This window comes from Rhinoderma darwinii, chromosome 2, assembly GCF_050947455.1.
Source record: "Rhinoderma darwinii isolate aRhiDar2 chromosome 2, aRhiDar2.hap1, whole genome shotgun sequence".
Taxonomy (NCBI): domain Eukaryota; kingdom Metazoa; phylum Chordata; class Amphibia; order Anura; family Rhinodermatidae; genus Rhinoderma; species Rhinoderma darwinii.
In genome coordinates this window covers 126640851-126659031 of record NC_134688.1, presented here as the reverse complement: position 1 = coordinate 126659031, position 18181 = coordinate 126640851, and the positions used below count along the sequence as shown (strand labels likewise).

Genomic DNA, 18181 nt, shown 5'->3' with positions numbered 1-18181 from the left:
CGTGTTTTTACTTTTGACCAAGTGGGTGTTGTAAAGAAGTGTATGAGGCTGACCAATCAGTGACCAATCAGCGTCATACACTTCTCATTGTTCCAGCCCAGCATGATCCACAGCCCAGTGTGATTGTGCAGTGAAAGAAGCTGGACTGGAGCAATGAGAAGTGTATAACGATGATTGGTCACTGATTGGTCAGCCTCATACACTTCTGTACAACACTCAGTTGGTCAAAAGTAAAAACACGCACAGTTGGTCTTTAAGAAACTAAATCTAAAATTGCTCATAACTTGCTAAAAAATGATCGTTTTTCAAAATAAAAACCACTGTTGTTATCTACATTACAGCGCTGATCAGATTATGTAGGCGATAGGGCATTTATAATCTGGTGACAGAGCCTCTTTAAAGGGTACCTACATCTTGAGATGACTTTTCAGAATAAGCTGTCATATATGTTTACACGAGGAATAACACCATTTCTGGCCATTATTTCACTTGTGTTCTGCATTGTTTAGCAGTTTTCCCTTCTCCAGGCTCTATCTCTAATTCTCAGTGATCTCTGAGCCAGTGGGCGGAGCCTAACTGCTATCATGTTTATACACAGCACACATAGAAGAGGAGAATCTTGCTCTCCTATACCTATCTATCACATACATACACAAGACAAGACGGAGAAAGCAGTAAGTTCAGTGTGAGTGAACAGTTTAGGAGGGACAAAGGAAGGAGGAAGAAGCCTTTTCTCAAAGGATCTATTATATTACATTACAAAGGATCTATTACAGAGGATCTTATATTCGCTTGTACTATTTATTTATGCAAAGTGCAGTATCTAATTAATCCTTACCACAATGCAAGCATTGATTTTTTTTTTGTCACTTTGCTTCCCCAAAAAAATGGAATAAAAAAAATGTAACCAGAAAGGTGTATATACCCCAAAAGGGTACCAATAAAAACTACAGGTTGCCCCACAAAAAACAATCCCTCACACTGCTCAATCAACGTAAAAGTACAAAAGTTATGGGTCTCAGAATATGGCAAAACAAAAGTAATACATCATGAAAAAAACTTAATTTGGTATCGCCGTAATCGTATTGACCCGCAGAATAAAGTTAACATGTCGTTTTCACCGCTCAAAGAACGAAACCCCAAAAAGAATGGAGGAATAACAGTCTTTTTTCCCATTCCACCCCACAAATAATTTTTGTTTCAGTATGTCTGAATACTATATATTATATTAAATGGTGCCATTAAAAACTACAATTCGTCATGCAAAAAAGCAAGTCCTCATACAGCTATGTGGACAGAAGAATAAAAAGTTATGGCTGCTGGAATGCAACAATATAAATACTAAAATGAAAAAAGCGAAAATCGGCTGTGTCTCCAAGGGGTTGATAATAATTAGTGATACATAAGTCACCATTATTCCAAGAACAGAGTACCTAGGAAAGCAAGCCCTAGTTTTAACGAAAAAGAAATAAAGTGCTTGACAGTAAAAAAAATTACAAAATATATTTCTGAAAAAGGTGAACACAACATGAAAGATAGAAAAATAGTGAAGCCACATGAGGTGGAACGCTGGCACGGAGCCCTGGCAGAGAAAGGCTTGAAGACTGAATTTAATTTATAAAGCAATGACACATTTACTAGTTTCATCAGTTTGAGTAGTTGCAATATTAAATAAAAACACACAAAAAAGGACAATTTCTAATAATCAATACCTTAGTATGTGTAGGTTTATAAACGAGTTTGGTGTGGAGGTCCTCTAGTGGCCCTCACAGAGCTCTAACCTCAACCACATCTAACACCTTTGGGTTTTAATTGGAACGCCGATTAAGAGTCGGAATTTCTCATCAAACATCAGTGATTGGCCCCGTAAATGTTATTTTAACTATTTGGGCAGAAATTTCCACAAACCCGCTCCAAAATCTGGTGGAAAGCCTGTTCAGAAGATTGGAGGCTGTTTTAGCTACAAAAGGGGCCCATCACCATATTAAAAACCAATGTACAAGTTCCCTGGTTGTCTAGGGCAGTAAAGTTGTTAACCCCTTGCCTCCGCAACCAGTTTTGGCCTTCATGATGCGGTTTTATTTTTTATTTTTCTGTCAACGTAGCCGTATGAGGGCTTTTTTTTTGCGGGGTGAGTTGTATTTTTTTAGTGTCAATAGCTTTTATTGAATATTTTTGCAAAATTGTAACAAACATTGAGATAGAAAACAAAATAATTAGGAGGAGAGCACGCAGTAATCCATCCAATGTGTGAATAGAACCAAATTTGTTCCAATTCAGTAGCAATTCCATATGTATAGCGATACCAACAACATTCTCAGTGATGTATACTGGAAATCTACACACTAGTGCTATAATGAAAGGCTCATGAATTACAGAAAGGAAATAAAAATAAATACATAAACAAAGCAACCGAACATCAAAACTGTAGGTACACGTAATCATACATTGCAAGATGGTATTAAATTAAAGGGATGCTACCATGTTCATAGCTAAAACAAATCACTAAACTTGTATACATAAGGAACCTTAACCCCTTAATACCGAAGGTATTTTAAACCTTCATGACCGAGCAATTTTTTTAGGTTTTTCCATTGTCGCATTCAAAGATCTATACGGTTTTTATTTTTCCGTCGACATAGCTGTATAAGGACCTTTTTTTTTGAGGGACAAGTTTTATTTTATAATAGCACCATTTTGGGGTACAAATAATGTATTAACTTTTTTTCGTGGGGTACTGGGAAAAAACAGAAATTTCGACATTTTTTTTGCATCTTAATTTTATGCCGTTTACCGTGTGGTATAAATAACAACAACTTTATTCAGCGGGTCGTTACGATTGCGGTGATACCAAATGTAGATATTTTCTTAAATGTTTTCCCACTGTTAGGGCAAAGCCCCACGTGGCGGAATTGCTCTGGAATTCCGCTGCGGAAACTCCGCAGCGTTAATCCGCAGCGGACCCGTTTCTCCATTGCCTTCCACTGCTTTTTAGTAGGGTTCGTTTAGATGATGCAGAAAATTCCGCTGCGGAGCATAGGCTGCGGTGCGGAATTTGGTGTCCGCAGCATACAATGGATGTTGCGGACGTGTGGCGGACTGGTTGCGGACTCATTGCGGAAGTTCTCCATTGACTTCAATGGAGATTCTTAATTCCGCAATGAAGTCCGCAGATGTCATGTACACGTTATGTGTGCTGCGGAGCGTATTTGTTTTACTAACATGACATTTCTTCATTCCGGCTGGACCTATGTATTTCTAGGTCTACAGCCAGACAGAGGAAGTCAATGGGGCTCCCGTAATTACGGGTGACTACGTGTGTGCACCCATAATTACGGGTGACTACGTGTGTGCACCCATAATTACGGGTGACTACGTGTGTGCACCCATAATTACGGGTGACTACATGTGTGCACCCGTAATTATGGGAGCGTTGCTAGGTGACGTCAGTAAATAGTCACTGTCCAGGGTGCTGAAAGAGTTAAGCGATCGGCAGTAACTGTTTCTGCACCCTGGACAGTGACTTCCGATCAAAATATACATCAACCTGTAAAAAAAAAAATAGAAGTTCCTACTTACCGAGAACTCCCTGCTTCTTTCTCCAGTCCGGCTTCCCAGGATGGCGTTTCAGTCTAAGTGACGGCTGCAGCCAATCACAGGCTGCAGCGGTCACATGGACTGCCGCGTCATCCAGGGAGGTCGGGCTGGATGCCGAAAGAGGAACGCGTCACCAAGACAACGGCCGGAAAGTATGAAATTCTTTAACTTTCACTAGGGAAAGTGATGTCCCTTCTCTCTATCCTGCACTGATAGAGAGAAGGGAAGTACTTTCACCTCAATACGGAACGGCCAGTCCGCATCAATTTACTGCACATTTTGGGCAGATCCGCCACAGAATCTGCAACGCAGATTCTGTGCGGCATTGATGCGGACAGTTGCGGAAGAAATACGCCACGTGGGGCCATGCCCTTACACAGTAAAAACACTTTTTTTTCAAAATTATTTGTTTTTGTGTCACCATATTTTAAGAGCCTAAACTTTTTTCTTTTTTGACCGATGCAGCTGTATGAGGGTTGTTTTTTTTGCGGGACAACTTGTAGTTTTTATTGGTATTATTTTGGAGTAGATGCGACTGTTTGATCACTTTTTATCACATTTTTTTGAAGGCAGGATGAACAGAAAACAGCAATTCTGGCATTGTTTTCAATTTTATTTTTACGGGGTTCACCAGGCAGGTTAGATAATGTAACCATTTTATAGCTGGGTTCGTTACGGACGCGGCGATACCAAATATGAGTAACTTTTTGCTTTTCTTCATAATAAAGTATTTTGTAAGGGGAACATTATTTTTTTTTACTTGGGACATTTAGTTATTTATTTCAAACTTTACCTTTTTTTTAATATCTTTTTTAGTCCTACTAGTGGACTTTACTGTACGATCTTTTGATCACTTTTATAATACACTGCAATAATTCTGTATTGCAGTGTTATTGCCTGTCATTGTAAAACTGACAGGCACCTGTTAGGTCATGCCTCTGGTACGGCCTAAAAGGCAATCACTAAAGGCAGACCTGGGGGCCTTTGTTAGGCTCCCAGGCTGCCATAGAAACCATTGGCACCCCGCGATGTATGCGGGATGCCAGTGGGGTGAGAGAGGGAGCTCCCTACCTCTAAAATCACTCAGATGCAGCGCTCGCTACCACTGCTAGCGGTCTCCGATCGTTGCCCTGAAGCCCGAGGCTGTTAGCAACAGCCCGGACTTCAGGAGCAGCCCGCACGATGCCGGAAAAGTTCTTCTGAAGTGCCAACGTGAAAAAGTGGCGCTTCAGAAGAACTACCCCAAACGGCCGACGTAAAAAAAAGTTTGCGTCGGTCGTTAAGGCGTTAATCCACGCACACCAAGTGTTTTCAAACAAAGGAAAGGTCTTATTTCCAAGAGCAATAACTTTTTCATAGCTATATGTGGTATTTATCTCCTCTACCACTTTACTGATATCTGGGATTATTCTGGACCTCCAGTTGCGTGCTAAGAGCAGTTTAGAAATGCTTAAAATCTTACAGGCAAGGGCTCTGTATTTACCTGGAATAACCAACATATTTAAAAACAGTAGAGCCATCTGCGAGTTTTTAGGTATGTTTTAAAATCGAATTCTGGATAACAATCCGAAAATCCCATCCCAGAATGAATGTATAAGGGGACACGACCAGAAAATATGCATAATTGTAATACCAAATTTATATTGTTTTCTTTATGTTTTACTACTTTTACAAGAAAAAACTGATTGTTAAAAATAAAATTTGAGTTTTGTCGCCATAGTCTGATATTCTGAGAGCCATAACTTTTTATTTTTCTGTCGATTTATCTGTATGAGGGCTTATTTTTTGCGGGGCGAGCTGTAGTTTATATTGGCACTATTTTAGGGTACATGGGACTTATTGATCACTTTTTATTTCATTTTTTTGTGGGAGATGAAGTGACCAAAAAACAGCAATTCTGATATTTTTTATTAAATTATATATTGTGATAGTTCAGACTTTTACGGACGCGTCGGTACCAGTTATGTTAGCTTTTTATTTTTTATACATGGTGTTTGAGGGAAAATAGGAAAAGGGGGGTTTTCTGAACTTTAAATGTGTGTATATATATATATATATATATATATGTATATTTTATTTATTTATTTTTTTTTTTTCATTTATTAAAAAAACAACTTTATTTTACTGTTTTTTACTTGTCCCCCTAGGGGACTTTAACTAGCGATCGTTAGATCGCTTGCATGATATACTGCAATACTAATGTATTGCAGTATATCGTCATTGTGACAGTCTCCTATGAAGCCCTGCCGGAGGAGTAAAAAGATGGCGGACCTGGGGGCCCTCATCAGGCCCCCAGGCTGCCATGCCAACCAACGGCCCCCTCTAATCTCGCCGCAACTGATCTCGTCACCACTGACAGGCAGCATATTATATTCTGATAATTGGCAGACATGTGTTAAAGGGTAAAATGGCCGGGTTAATACCTTATCCCGGCTGTTAGAGCAGTGTGTTGGCTGTGTAATACAGCAGGCACCCGCAAGTGATGGCACAGGCTCAGTTCATGTGCCCACACCTTCTCTGCGCGGTAATAGTAGGATGGCTTGCAGGAAAGACTCGCTCAACGCAATGTATTGTTACTGCACAGGGCGGGAAGGGGTTAAACTAAATAATCAATGATTTACATAACAGAGATATCCTAGAAAAGACTGTAGAGTATATAGATTAGATACTAGAAATAGCAATTTTCCCAAGATACTTATTTTATTTTAAGAGTAGGATTTACAGAAGACACACACTAATGCTGTTCATTTATAGTGTCTCAGGAAGAGAATGATTAACGTGGCATTGGGTAAAAAAAAAAAAAAAAAAAAAAACAGCTTACCCTAGTGGTCACTGACTGATATCGAACCAAAATATTTTGTTGCTAAGAGTTTTTGCAATACTTAAGTGCTCATGCATTGGTATTTGGTTTCAACCTAGAAAGCCCACTAAGTCCCAGGTGACCCTCCTACTTGCTTCTGTGGCTGTCCTACCCCCAGATATTTATTGCATACCTGGTGGGCCTGTTGTAACTTTATTTGATTACAAGTATACCTTGAGGGTATGTTCACACAGCCTATTTTCGTCCGTTTTTTGGGCCGTAAGCGCCCGAAAAACGGACGAAAAATCGTAAGCAGAACGTCTCCAAACATCTGCCCATTGATTTCAATGGGAAAACGGCTTTCTGTTCCGACGGAGCGTTTTTCGCGCGTAAAAAGTAGTGCAGAACACTTCTTGGGACGTTTTTGGAGCTGTTTCCATAGACTCTATTGAAAAGAGCTCCAAAAACGGCCGTAAAAAACGCAGCGAAAAACGCCGCGAATTTTGCGAGTGGCACAAAAAACCTCTGAAAATCAGGAGCTGTTTTCTCTTGAAAACAGCTCCGTATTTTGAGACGTTTTTGACTCTGCGTGTGAACATACCCTAAGATTTGGTCAGTGACAGGCTTTACATTAAGGAGGAATCCCTGGGAAGCACTGCATTGCCGAACCATCAAAAGGATCCCTCAGAAATACAGTGTTTTGATTTCTAATATCTTAAGGTGCAGCTCAAGTATAGAAAATGGCTGGAAATCTCCCTCTTTGACCTCTCCGAAGTCAAACAGAATGTCCAGGTACATGGCTGGAAAAACTCCCCAATCCTATCTGATACCACAATAAATTCCTATAGATTTTGACTCCTTGGCTGGATTACCCCAACCCACAACACTCTTCCAACAGGATTCTTTCCCTCTAGACAGATAACCCCTCCCCAGGAGTCCCTTCTCTTCCTTTTTCTTTAACATGTTTGTTTTTGTATCCCATTTTAATTTTAAAGTGTTCAAATCACATTTGTACATTTAGCGTGTACAGAAGGAAAGCTTGCCGCTAAATGTGTCCATAGGGCTCCATTAGCCCGAGAGGCCAACAGAGGGTTCTTTCTGCCTCGTTCGGGCTGGCATACGTTACTATACTACAAAAAGAAAAAAAAGGAATGGAATAGTGTAGTAGACTACAATATTCCATACAATGAAATCCCGTAGAAAAAAAAAATTTATGTACACTGCCCGGCATACATTTCTTTTTTTTAAACATGGAAGCCTATGGGTGACAAATGCCACTGTATGGCATACATCACATTTGTTTAACACATATGTCATAAGCTTTCATGACTTATAGATGCCATAATAGACTAATGCCTATGGCGGATGCACAACAGTGACATCCGTCACCAATAGACTAGTTATAGCATCTGTTTAACGTATACGAAAATCTCATGACATATACATTAAATGTATGCCATAACAGCGTGTGGATGACAGTTGCCCCTGTTGGGCATCTGTCAGAGCCTACGTTTAACGTATACGTTGGGAGCTTTTCCTGGTGTAGACGCTAAACATATGGCAAAAATGTGATGTGAGTGGAGCCTTAATTTCGCCTAAAGGTACCTTTCCACGGCCCGACGTGTAAACGAGTGTCGATCAACGAGACAGCTCATTGATCGGTGCTCGTTTGCTCCTTTCACAAGGAGTTAGTATGGGGACGAGAGCTCAATATTCCGATCGCTCCTCCCAATACTTTTTTATCATGTCTCCCTGTTTACACATGGAGATGTGCTGCCGACAACGACAATAGTTTTGGCATTTAAAACGATGCAATCAGCTCGTATGCCCGATAATTGGTCGGTGTAAAATATTTGCTCATTTATTTTGCTCATGCATCTTTTGCATGATTTGGTATCTATTGTGTCTGCCTTTGTTCACTAAATAAGGTAAAAAAAACTATTTTTCAAACAAATCGACAGGTCAATGGAAGAATCTATCAATATATAAATCTATCTACCGATCTCTCTGTATATAAATACGTATACAACAAACCTGAAATAGCTGAGGCTGTCCAGTCAATTTGACCAAAGTTTGCCAACTGTTGTTTCTAATAAGTCAATTATCCCATACCATTGAATGATTGTATAAATGACAGTAATCGGTACTATAGTTGTACAGTGATCACTCCCATTCTATATGACTACATAGATAGGTTATTGCCTGTTTGAGGACTAGAGGAAAGCTGAGGGACAACCCCTGTGATATGTAATGGGGACCATATCAGTTGTCGTCCAGCTTTCATAAAAACATTATAACAAAGAAAATGCTCTTCAGAATTTAACAACTTGACAGTCATGAAATATTTGAACATGTAATGAGCTATTACTGTTGCTTTTTATTGCATTAACCCCTCCCTAGCCAATAATACACTGTACATGTCCTTGGCCCTTTTAGGACCGAAACCTATCGGTAAATCATGTATAAGTCGTGATACCTTTTTATTTACTGTGTAGAAAAGTGCAGCAGGCTATATTTTCCTATACAGTTGGCCAAAAAAACAACAACACATATACCGCACAGGATACATTTTTTTAACATGGCAGCCTATGTATAATGTATATGCAACAGTGTGGTATACAGCTGCATACGTCAGGAATTTACGTTCGGCACATAAGCCAGAAGATTTTCCTAGCATATGCATTTAACATGATGTGAACAGAGCCTAAACCTAAGGTTACACAGATAATACTGTCATTTTATATCTTTATAACTGATGACTTTTCAGAACATGTGCAACGACTGGTATTCTCGAAGTAATATTCATCCTTTGGCCTCAGTAAAACCTAATAGATTTATGGTGTAGTCATATACTTTAGGCTTTTGGTCAAAGTGACCGAGAACGATCATTCTGACTGATTAGCTGCGTGTGATTGCGTAGCAACAGAAGACTATTCCGTTAGTAGGACAATTTATCTGAGGTACTCAACAAATTCTTGCTTATCAATCATTGGTACTGATATCATATTATGTAACTCAAGAGAGGAACCTGTTAAAAGAGAATATTGTTCCCATCCAGACACTCTCCGCAAGTCTCCTTTTTCAGAACCCTCATTATGATTACAGAGATTTATTAATATTTTGTTTGAAGGGATCTGCTTTTCATGTATAGATTTTTCTAACCATCGTATATGGACAAAAATATTGGGACACACATCTTAATCGATGAATTCGGGCGTTTCATTCAGTCCCAGGGCCACAGGTTTTAAAAAAAACACCTAGCCATGTAGTCTGCCTTTACAAACATTTGTGAGAGAATGGGTCATTCTAAAGAGCTCACTAAATTCCAGCGTGGTACTGTAATAGGATGCCACCATTGTAACAAGTCAGTTTGTGAAATTTCTTCCCTCCTAGATATTCAACGATCAACTGTGAGTGGTATTATTGTAAAAAGGAAGCATTTAGGAACGACAGCAGCTCAACCATAAAGTGGATACCACGTAAAGTTACAGATTGGGGTTGCTGAGGCGCATAGTATATAAAAGAGGCCGACACTCTGCTGACTCAGTAACTGCAGAGCTCGAAACCTCCTTTGGCATTAACATCAGCACAAAAACTGTGCCCTGGAGCTTCATGGCGTGGGTTTCTATGGCCGAGAAGTTGCATGCAAGCCTTACATTACCATGCACAATGCCAAACCTCGGGTGGAGGGGTGTAATGAAAGTCGCCACTGGACTCTGGAACAGTGGAAACGTGCTCTGTGGAGTGCCGAATCACGCTTCTCTATCTGGCAGTCTGATGGACACGTCTGGGTTTGGCAAATGCCAGGAGAACGATACCTGCCAGACTGCATTGTGCCAACTGTAAAGTTTGGTGGAGAAGGGATAATTTTATGGGGTATTTTTTCAGGGGTTGGCGTAGGCCCTTTAGTTCCAGTAAAGGAAAATCTTAATGCAGTATACAAAGACATTTTCGACAATTGTATGCTTCCAACTCTGTGGGAACAGTTTGGGGAAGGCCCTTTTCTGTCCCAGCATGACTGTGCCCCAGTGCATAAAGCACGGTCCATAAAAGCATATTTGGGGGCGTTTGGTGTGGAAGAACTTGACTGGCCCGCACAGAGCCCTAACCTCAACCCCATCGAACACCTTCGGGATGGACTAGAAGAGAGATTGCGGGCCAGGCCCTCTCATCCAACATCAGTGTCTGACCTCACAAATGTTCTTCTGGATGAACGGGCAAAAATTCCCACAGACACGCTCCAAAATCTTCTAGAAAATCTTCACAGAAGAGTGGAAGCTGTTTTAAATGCAAAGGAGGCCCAATGCTATATTAATGCGTATGGATTTAGAATGGGATGTCATAAAAGCTCCTGTAGGTGTAGTGTGTAGGCATCCCAATACTTTTTTCCAAATAGTGTATCTGCATGTAAAAGCAGATGACATAAATGTTCCAAATGTTTGATTGTGGTACACTTCACTGTGCATATTCCCAGCTATACGGATAATTCCACTAATATGCTTTAGGGCTCAGTCAGACGAGCGTGTAACTTGTCCGTGTGACGGCTGTTAAGACAACGGCCATCACATTGACACATGTACTTCAATGGGGCCCATCACACGCCTGTTGTTTCAACAGAGCGTGTGAAGGGTCCGTGGACAAATAGGATATGTCCTATTTTCCAGTGTTTTCATGCATCTCTCCGTAGACTCTAGTCTATGAGGGATCCATGATAACGTGTCCCGCACGGGTGCACCTCGGGAGTGAAAAACTGCAGTTTTTCACATCCGAGGCTGCCCACACTCGTCTGAATGTAGCCTTAGGTAGGCCATAATTCCTGAGATTAGTAAATCTACTCCAAGTTTACCCAAATTGCACATTTCAACTATAGGACCGCTTTTCCCACAACTTTGATTTGGGTCCTGCTACTCTGCTATAGTGCCAGTTGGTACCAGGGATTGATGGGTTTGTACAGGATTAGAAAAACATAGCTGCTTCCTTCCAGAAACAGTGCCACTCTTGTCCATGGGTCGTGTCTGGTTATGCAGCCCAGCTCCATAAATCTGCTTCTATAGACAGCATAACAAATAAGCAATATCCACTATCATGTTCTAATAGATATGATTGCACTGACAGACACTTCTGACCACAAAAGTCATTTGTTAAACTTCTAAAATGAGATTTTAAAATTCTGAACTTCCAACCCGGTTACCATTTCCCCTCACAAATCACGAATACTCTTAATTTCAAGGACATGGTATATTTGTCAAAGTTCTCAAAGCTTTGCAAAGCCTGTACGGCTGTAAACATGATGCAGAATATTCAGGATCTGTGCATAGAGTTGTGGAGACCAACACTTTCAACATCCTCTCACTGCAGAACACTCGACACAAAGGAAAAGAAATGTTTACAAAATTTTTCACGGCAATTCAATTATGTTTCAAATAGCCACACAGGTCATTGGCATAGCTAGGAGAGCAGGGCAGGGTATTGCCGTCCTAACAATTCATCCAATTTCCAATTGTTTGGTTCTGAAGAAATCAAGGAGCCTTGTGGAAAGGTCATAGATTGAGTTGATGTACTCTGTCATTAAAGGTAAAGTGTGATACCTTCTAGAAGGTATTCAGCATGAGGGAAAGTGTAGTGAAAAAAATAAAATCTCAACCGCAGATTGAGGCTACAACTTTAAAGTAACTGTAACGTCCACAGCCGCGGACCGTCGTTCTGACTTACCCTTCGATGGCCGTGGCCATAGACGTGTGAGTGCTGGGCGGTATCTCCCTCCTGAGGTTTGGATGTACTGTAAAATAAAAAATATAATTTTCAAAAAAAAAGTGTACATATCAATATAACTTTTTTCCACAAATCAGTACTGCGTGCGGATATATGAAACATAATATAAATGAGCCAATATCCTTAGCCTGTAATCCTCCATTCTCAGCCTTCAGTCTCCAAAGAGTACATCTAAATAAAAACAATAAATAGAAGACTGGCAAAACGGGTGTAAGGTGCAGCTTCAGCATCTCTCCTTCTGTGTGTGAGACACATGCTGTGAGAGGGGAGGGAGGGTCAGGACACAGTCTCTCTGCTTTAGCCTGTGAGCCAGACTCATGCTATGAGAGGAGAGGAGTAGAATAGGTTTCCGTCGGGTTAACCCCTCAACGAAAAGGTAAACAGAAACCTTAGCTTCCGTTTGCATCACCATTGATCTCAATGGTGACGGAAACTTTGCTAATGGTTTCCATTTGTCACGGTTGACAAACAGTCAACTGCGCTATTGATTCCGTTAAAACAACGGAACCCGTTCACAACGGTGACAAACGGAAACCATTAGCAAAGTTTACATCACCTTTGAGATCAATGGTGATGCAAACGGAAGCTAAGGTTTCCGTATGCCTTTCTGTGGAGCGGTTACCCAACGGAAACCTCCGATGGCGCCCCTTAACGGAAGGGCAACGCTGAGGTGAACAGGCCCTAATACACATCTACAGCTGCCTTAGTCTAAGTTCACACTTGCATTATATAATCTGTTACTCTGTTTCATTTTTTAAATCAGAATGAGGATAAAAACTGATCATAATCCCATTGAAATCAAAATAATAGATGCAAACGGATTACAATCCATTTGTATCCATTTTACATTGACACCACTGATAAAAATAGCCCATCCCATAGACATCCATTTTTTTGAATGGAGTAAAAGTCCTGTACACTGCACTTTTCTCTCCGTCAAAAAACGGATGACCAACATAACGGATGCAATTAAAAATCCCATTGATTTCAATGGGATTTTTAATGGATTCGTTTTTATCCATTATTCTGATCTAAAAACGGATCAGAGTACGATTATACGATGCAGGTATGAATTTAGCCTTGAAAGTAATAATTGTTTTTTTTTGGTTTTGTGTAAACGACAATCCCCCAATATAAAAATAACAGAATCACTAGTACATTCAGGTAATACAGGGCTTAGGGGGTTTTACTCTCCTTGCTAGCTCTGCAAAAATAGTAAATTTTAATAAAAAGTCCATCAAGTTCAATCTATAATCCTACAGATTTGATCCAGAGGAAGCAAAAAAAATAAATTCCTTCCCATTCCCGGCTCCAGATATGTCAATCAGACTACATCCCAACACATCAGCAGACTCTTTATGGCAGCTTGTACTCTGTCAATTGAATGTTTTACAACCTGCTTGTGTCTGTTGACAGATTGGCGTGACTATCACAGGAGATTTTAGTTATTAATGGATCAATAACATAGGGAGCAATTCCTTAATCATTTTATATTGGGTCATTAGTTTTTTATGTCATTTCCTAATGTAGTGTAGTGAATCCACAGGCAGCATTTTGCACACAAGACCGACATGCTGGCACTCCTAGTTCCAGGTCACGTACTTTAATTATAATACATTGCCTTATTGAGGCATCCTACTACTGTGTTGGAGAGAATTGGTATTGAATGAGAGAAGAATGTATAAGGTCATTGTTGGCAGTATGAGTGGTATGAAAAGATTGCGTCCTCATTATTATAACGCTACAAAGATGGTTGCTGCAGAACGCTCGTTATTTATAGTAATGGTAAAATAATGTACATTGTAATTTAGCTATAATTATAATAATGTAAATTGTCATGTTATTACGTTTTCCCTCTGTGTGATTGACACCGAGGCCTGTTTTTATATTATGGCTGTCTGACATAGCGATAATGCACAGTGCATCTTGCAGTTATTATTTTGCATTTTTGCAGACAGCGTATGACAAGTGATCACACACAGCAGGATGATTTGTCACCCCCGTAACCTTTCCGTCCTTGGGCATCCTGCAAGCCTGGTGTTAAACTAGAACATATTTCTTTTTTTCTTTTCTTTTTTTAGCATTGTGCTTTTTTTTTTTTTTTATCAAAACTCGTTCCCCTTCCTTTTACTGATACAAGAAGCAGCCATAGTAATCATACCCTGGCTCTCAGATCCCCTTCTTCATGATACTTTCTCTGGCCACATTGTAATCAACATCTCACTTAAAGGGAGATAATATAATGACATTCTAACACTGACGGAGCTGGCACACATTCAAGAGCGGCAGAGATAACCGCTGCTAAGCTCATGTGCAGCCTGCTTGCCTTATTTTTTATTATTCACTCTTACAATATATTGCTAACATCGTCTTATTGACCAGAAGAATTTTAGCCATAGATTTAGGAGCTGCACCACACATCACATGTATCAATTACCGTCAGTTTGTTGTACTACTGTAGATGACATGGTTATAGGGAGTTTGCTGTCAGGTATTATAAATAAGGTCCTGTCTCTGCAATCATTTCAGTACTTTGGTCCTGTGCTGTAATTCATTTGTTATAATAAATCGGGCATAGACAAAATAATGTGGAACTCAAGGACCAGACATTGAGATCTATGAAGCGACAGGGAACAGTATTTTAAGAAGCCAATGACACCAGCAACTGTAAAGAAGAGGATTTCTAAAAGCATCAGTCTTCTTTTTTCTTTCAAGACAAATTAACTTTAATGCTCTTGGGATTCGTCAACCATGTAATAAATAGATTTGCAAATAAGGTTATCCTCTGCAATCTATCACTTTATCTGGTTTTATAATCCCACAGTTATAACCCATAGCAATCACTGCGTTTGCCAATAAGAAACTCAAACATAATATAATGAAATACCAGCTGTAAAACTTACAGCTGTAACAAAGTAGATGTGTTATTTAACTCTTTGGTACAGTGTTGTAAACATAATGCAGTAGGTTATGACACTGTTCACACTAGTGTCATAGTTACATAGTTAGTATGGTTGAAAAATTACGGACCCGCCCAGTTCTATTGGCCGCGGACACCTTTCCGTATCGCTACGGAAAGGTGTCCGTGCCGTAGAACCATGTCGGGAAATATGGAGCATGTCCTACTTTTCGGATTTTGCTTGCCGTGCTCCCATACTTTGTATGGGAGCACGGCACAAAAATGGGGCGCGCGGCCCATGGGCGTCGGCGGCCGGCCATGCCCACAATCGCGGGCTGTGATACATGGCCGTGTGCATGAGGCCTAACATAGGAGCTGATGTTTTTTTCGTTCAAGGAAATTATGTAAGCCTTTTTTAAAGCCATCTACTGTCCCTGCTTTGACCAGCTCCTGCGGTAGACTATTCCATAAATTCACCGTTCTTACAGTAAAGAAGGCTTGTCGCCTCTGCAGGTTGAACCTTTTTTTCTCCAGATGAAGGGACTGTCCTGTAAAGGATCTGCCAGACACAGCTTCTGTGTCGACGGCCGTGGTTAATCAGTCTGCATCTGCTCCTAGGTCTGTTAGGCTGGGTTCACACGACCTATTTTCAGGCGCACATGAGGAATTTTACGCCTCGAATTACGCCTGAAAACACAGCTCCAATACGTCGGCAAACATCTGCCCATTCATTTCAATGGGTTTGCCGAAGTACTGTGCCGACGACCTGTAATTTTACGCGTCGCTGTCAAAAGACGGCGCGTAAAGTAACAGCCTCGTCAAAGAAGTGCAGGACACTTCTTGGGACGTAATTTGAGCCGTTTTTCATTGACTTCAATGAAGAACAGCTCCAAATTACGTCCGTAATGGACGCCTCGCAAAACGCGAGTACGAGCAATTACGTCTGAAATGCAGGAGCGGTTTTCTCCTGAAAACAGCTCCGTAATTTCAGCCGTAATTGACGTTATCGTGTGCACATACCCTTAGAGTGACTCGATCTGCTACCACTCAGGCTGGTAGGCTGAGAAGTGGGAGAACCTATCACAGCCTGGCCAGACGGTTCTAGCTCCCACCCTCGGTCTATGTATACCTTAATTTGCTTCTTGTCTTTGCCTGTGATTCTCTCTTGTTTCCTGGCTCTGATGTTCCAGCTATTACTGTAAAAAGTATTCGGCACACTGAGTCGTAAGTGATGAATTCTTGAAATTTTTATTATTTTTGATTCCAAGGGTTAGGTGCAACGTTTCAGTCAAAGGACCTTCGTCGGGCACTATAGGTATACAGAATATTTATACATTGGTATATTAGCATCATATACGTTCATTGGTCAAAAATAATTTTTTTAAGAAAAGTAAAACATAACGTAATAAGGAAAATAAAATGTAGAAACTAGGATAAAATAAAAGAACAGAATTGTGTTGCGAAATATCACAGGATAAATGATCAAGCAAGAACAGAATGTATATACGGACGACATCCTCATCCCATGTACAGCAATATAGTCAGGTATACGATAATGCAGAGAGTTCCTCATATAGGCAGCAATTCTACAGAGACTATGTCAAAAATTACAAATATTCTGTATACCTATAGTGCCCGACGAAGGTCCTTTGACCGAAACGTTGCACCTAACCCTTGGCATCAAAAATAATAAAAATTTCAAGAATTCATCACTTACGACTCAGTGTGCCGAATACTTTTTACAATACGATTGGGTTGGGACCCTATTCGTGCACCTACCCGGATCTAGTGCATTCCGAACCAATTTCTACAAGTTCCAGCTATTACTATTAACCTCAGTTTCGTTCTGACCCTGGCTTTACTGACTACGCTCCTGCTCTGTGTTTGGTACCTCGTACACTCCTGGTTTGACTCGGCTCGTTCACTACTCTTGTTGCTCACGGTGTTGCCGTGGGCAACTGCCCCATTTCCCTTAGCTTCTGTGTACCCTTGTCTGTTTGTCTCTCGTGCACGTATTGAGCGTAGGGACCGTCGCCCAGTTGTACGCCGTCGCCTAGGACGGGTCGTGCAATTAGGCAGGGACTGAGTGGCGGGTAGATTAGGGCTCACCTGTCTGTCTCCTTAACCCGTCATTACAGCCCCCTTGTTTTTTGAGGGGGTTTTACATGGAACAGGATTTCACCATATTTTTTTGTATGTGCCATTCATATATTTATATCAGTTAATCATGTCCCCCCCTTAGTCGTCTCTTTTCAAGGCTAAATAGGTTTAATTCTTTTAACCTTTCCTCATAACTTAGATTCTCCATGCCCCTAATTAGCTTCGTTGCTCTTCTTTGTATTTTTTCCAACTCCAGGGCATCCTTTCTATGAACTGGAGCCCAGAACTGAACTGGATATCCTAGATGAGGTCTCACTAATGCTTTGCAAAGTGGTAATATTACATCCCTGTCCCGCAAGTCCATGCCTCTTTTAATACAAGACAATATCTTGCTGACCTTTGAAGCAGCTGATTGACACTGCATGCTGTTATTGAGTTTATGATTTACAAGTACACCCAGATCCTTCTCAAAAAGTGACTCCCCCAGTGTAGCTCACCCTAGGACATATGATGCATGCAGGTTGTTGGTACCCAGGTGCATAACTTTACATTTATCTACATTAAACTTAATTTGCCAAGTGGACACCCAAACACTTAGTGTGTCCAAAACAGCTTGCAATTTACGAACATCTTCCATAGACTGAACTATATTACATAGCTTTGTGTCATCTGCAAAAATAGAAATAGTGCTATTAATCCCATCCTCTATATCATTAATAAATAAGTTTAATAATTCCATTGTTTTATAACCGAAGCCAATCACGCTGTGAGGAACCCATTTTCCATCAGATTAAAACAGACAGTAAAATCCCCGTTGACTTTACTGCAGCCATCAAGTTGGGGCAATTGCATACAACTGTTCAGCGCTATGAAGCAAACACAAAAAAACATTGGGGCACATTTAACAATGAATTGCCATTTGATCTGTCAAGTGGTTTGCACGGTCTGTGCATTGCCCGGATCGCGAAAAAATAGGACATGTCATTATATGGTCCGCATATGCGGTCCAGTCT

General features: G+C 40.5%; 1 protein-coding gene across 4 annotated transcripts in view; it reads right to left on the bottom strand.

The window, feature by feature from the left end:
* Positions 1–18181, bottom strand: part of ENOX1 (ecto-NOX disulfide-thiol exchanger 1) — a 686747-nt gene that overhangs the window by 632099 nt on the left and 36467 nt on the right. For 3 of the 4 annotated variants that reach the window (XM_075852278.1, XM_075852273.1, XM_075852271.1), the window contains exon 2: positions 12110–12176. The gene's annotated coding sequence lies outside the window, so the exon portion shown is untranslated. Of the gene's footprint in view, positions 1–12109; positions 12177–16197; positions 16378–18181 lie in introns of all 4 variants that reach the window. The other variant, XM_075852272.1, reaches the window with a different exon arrangement.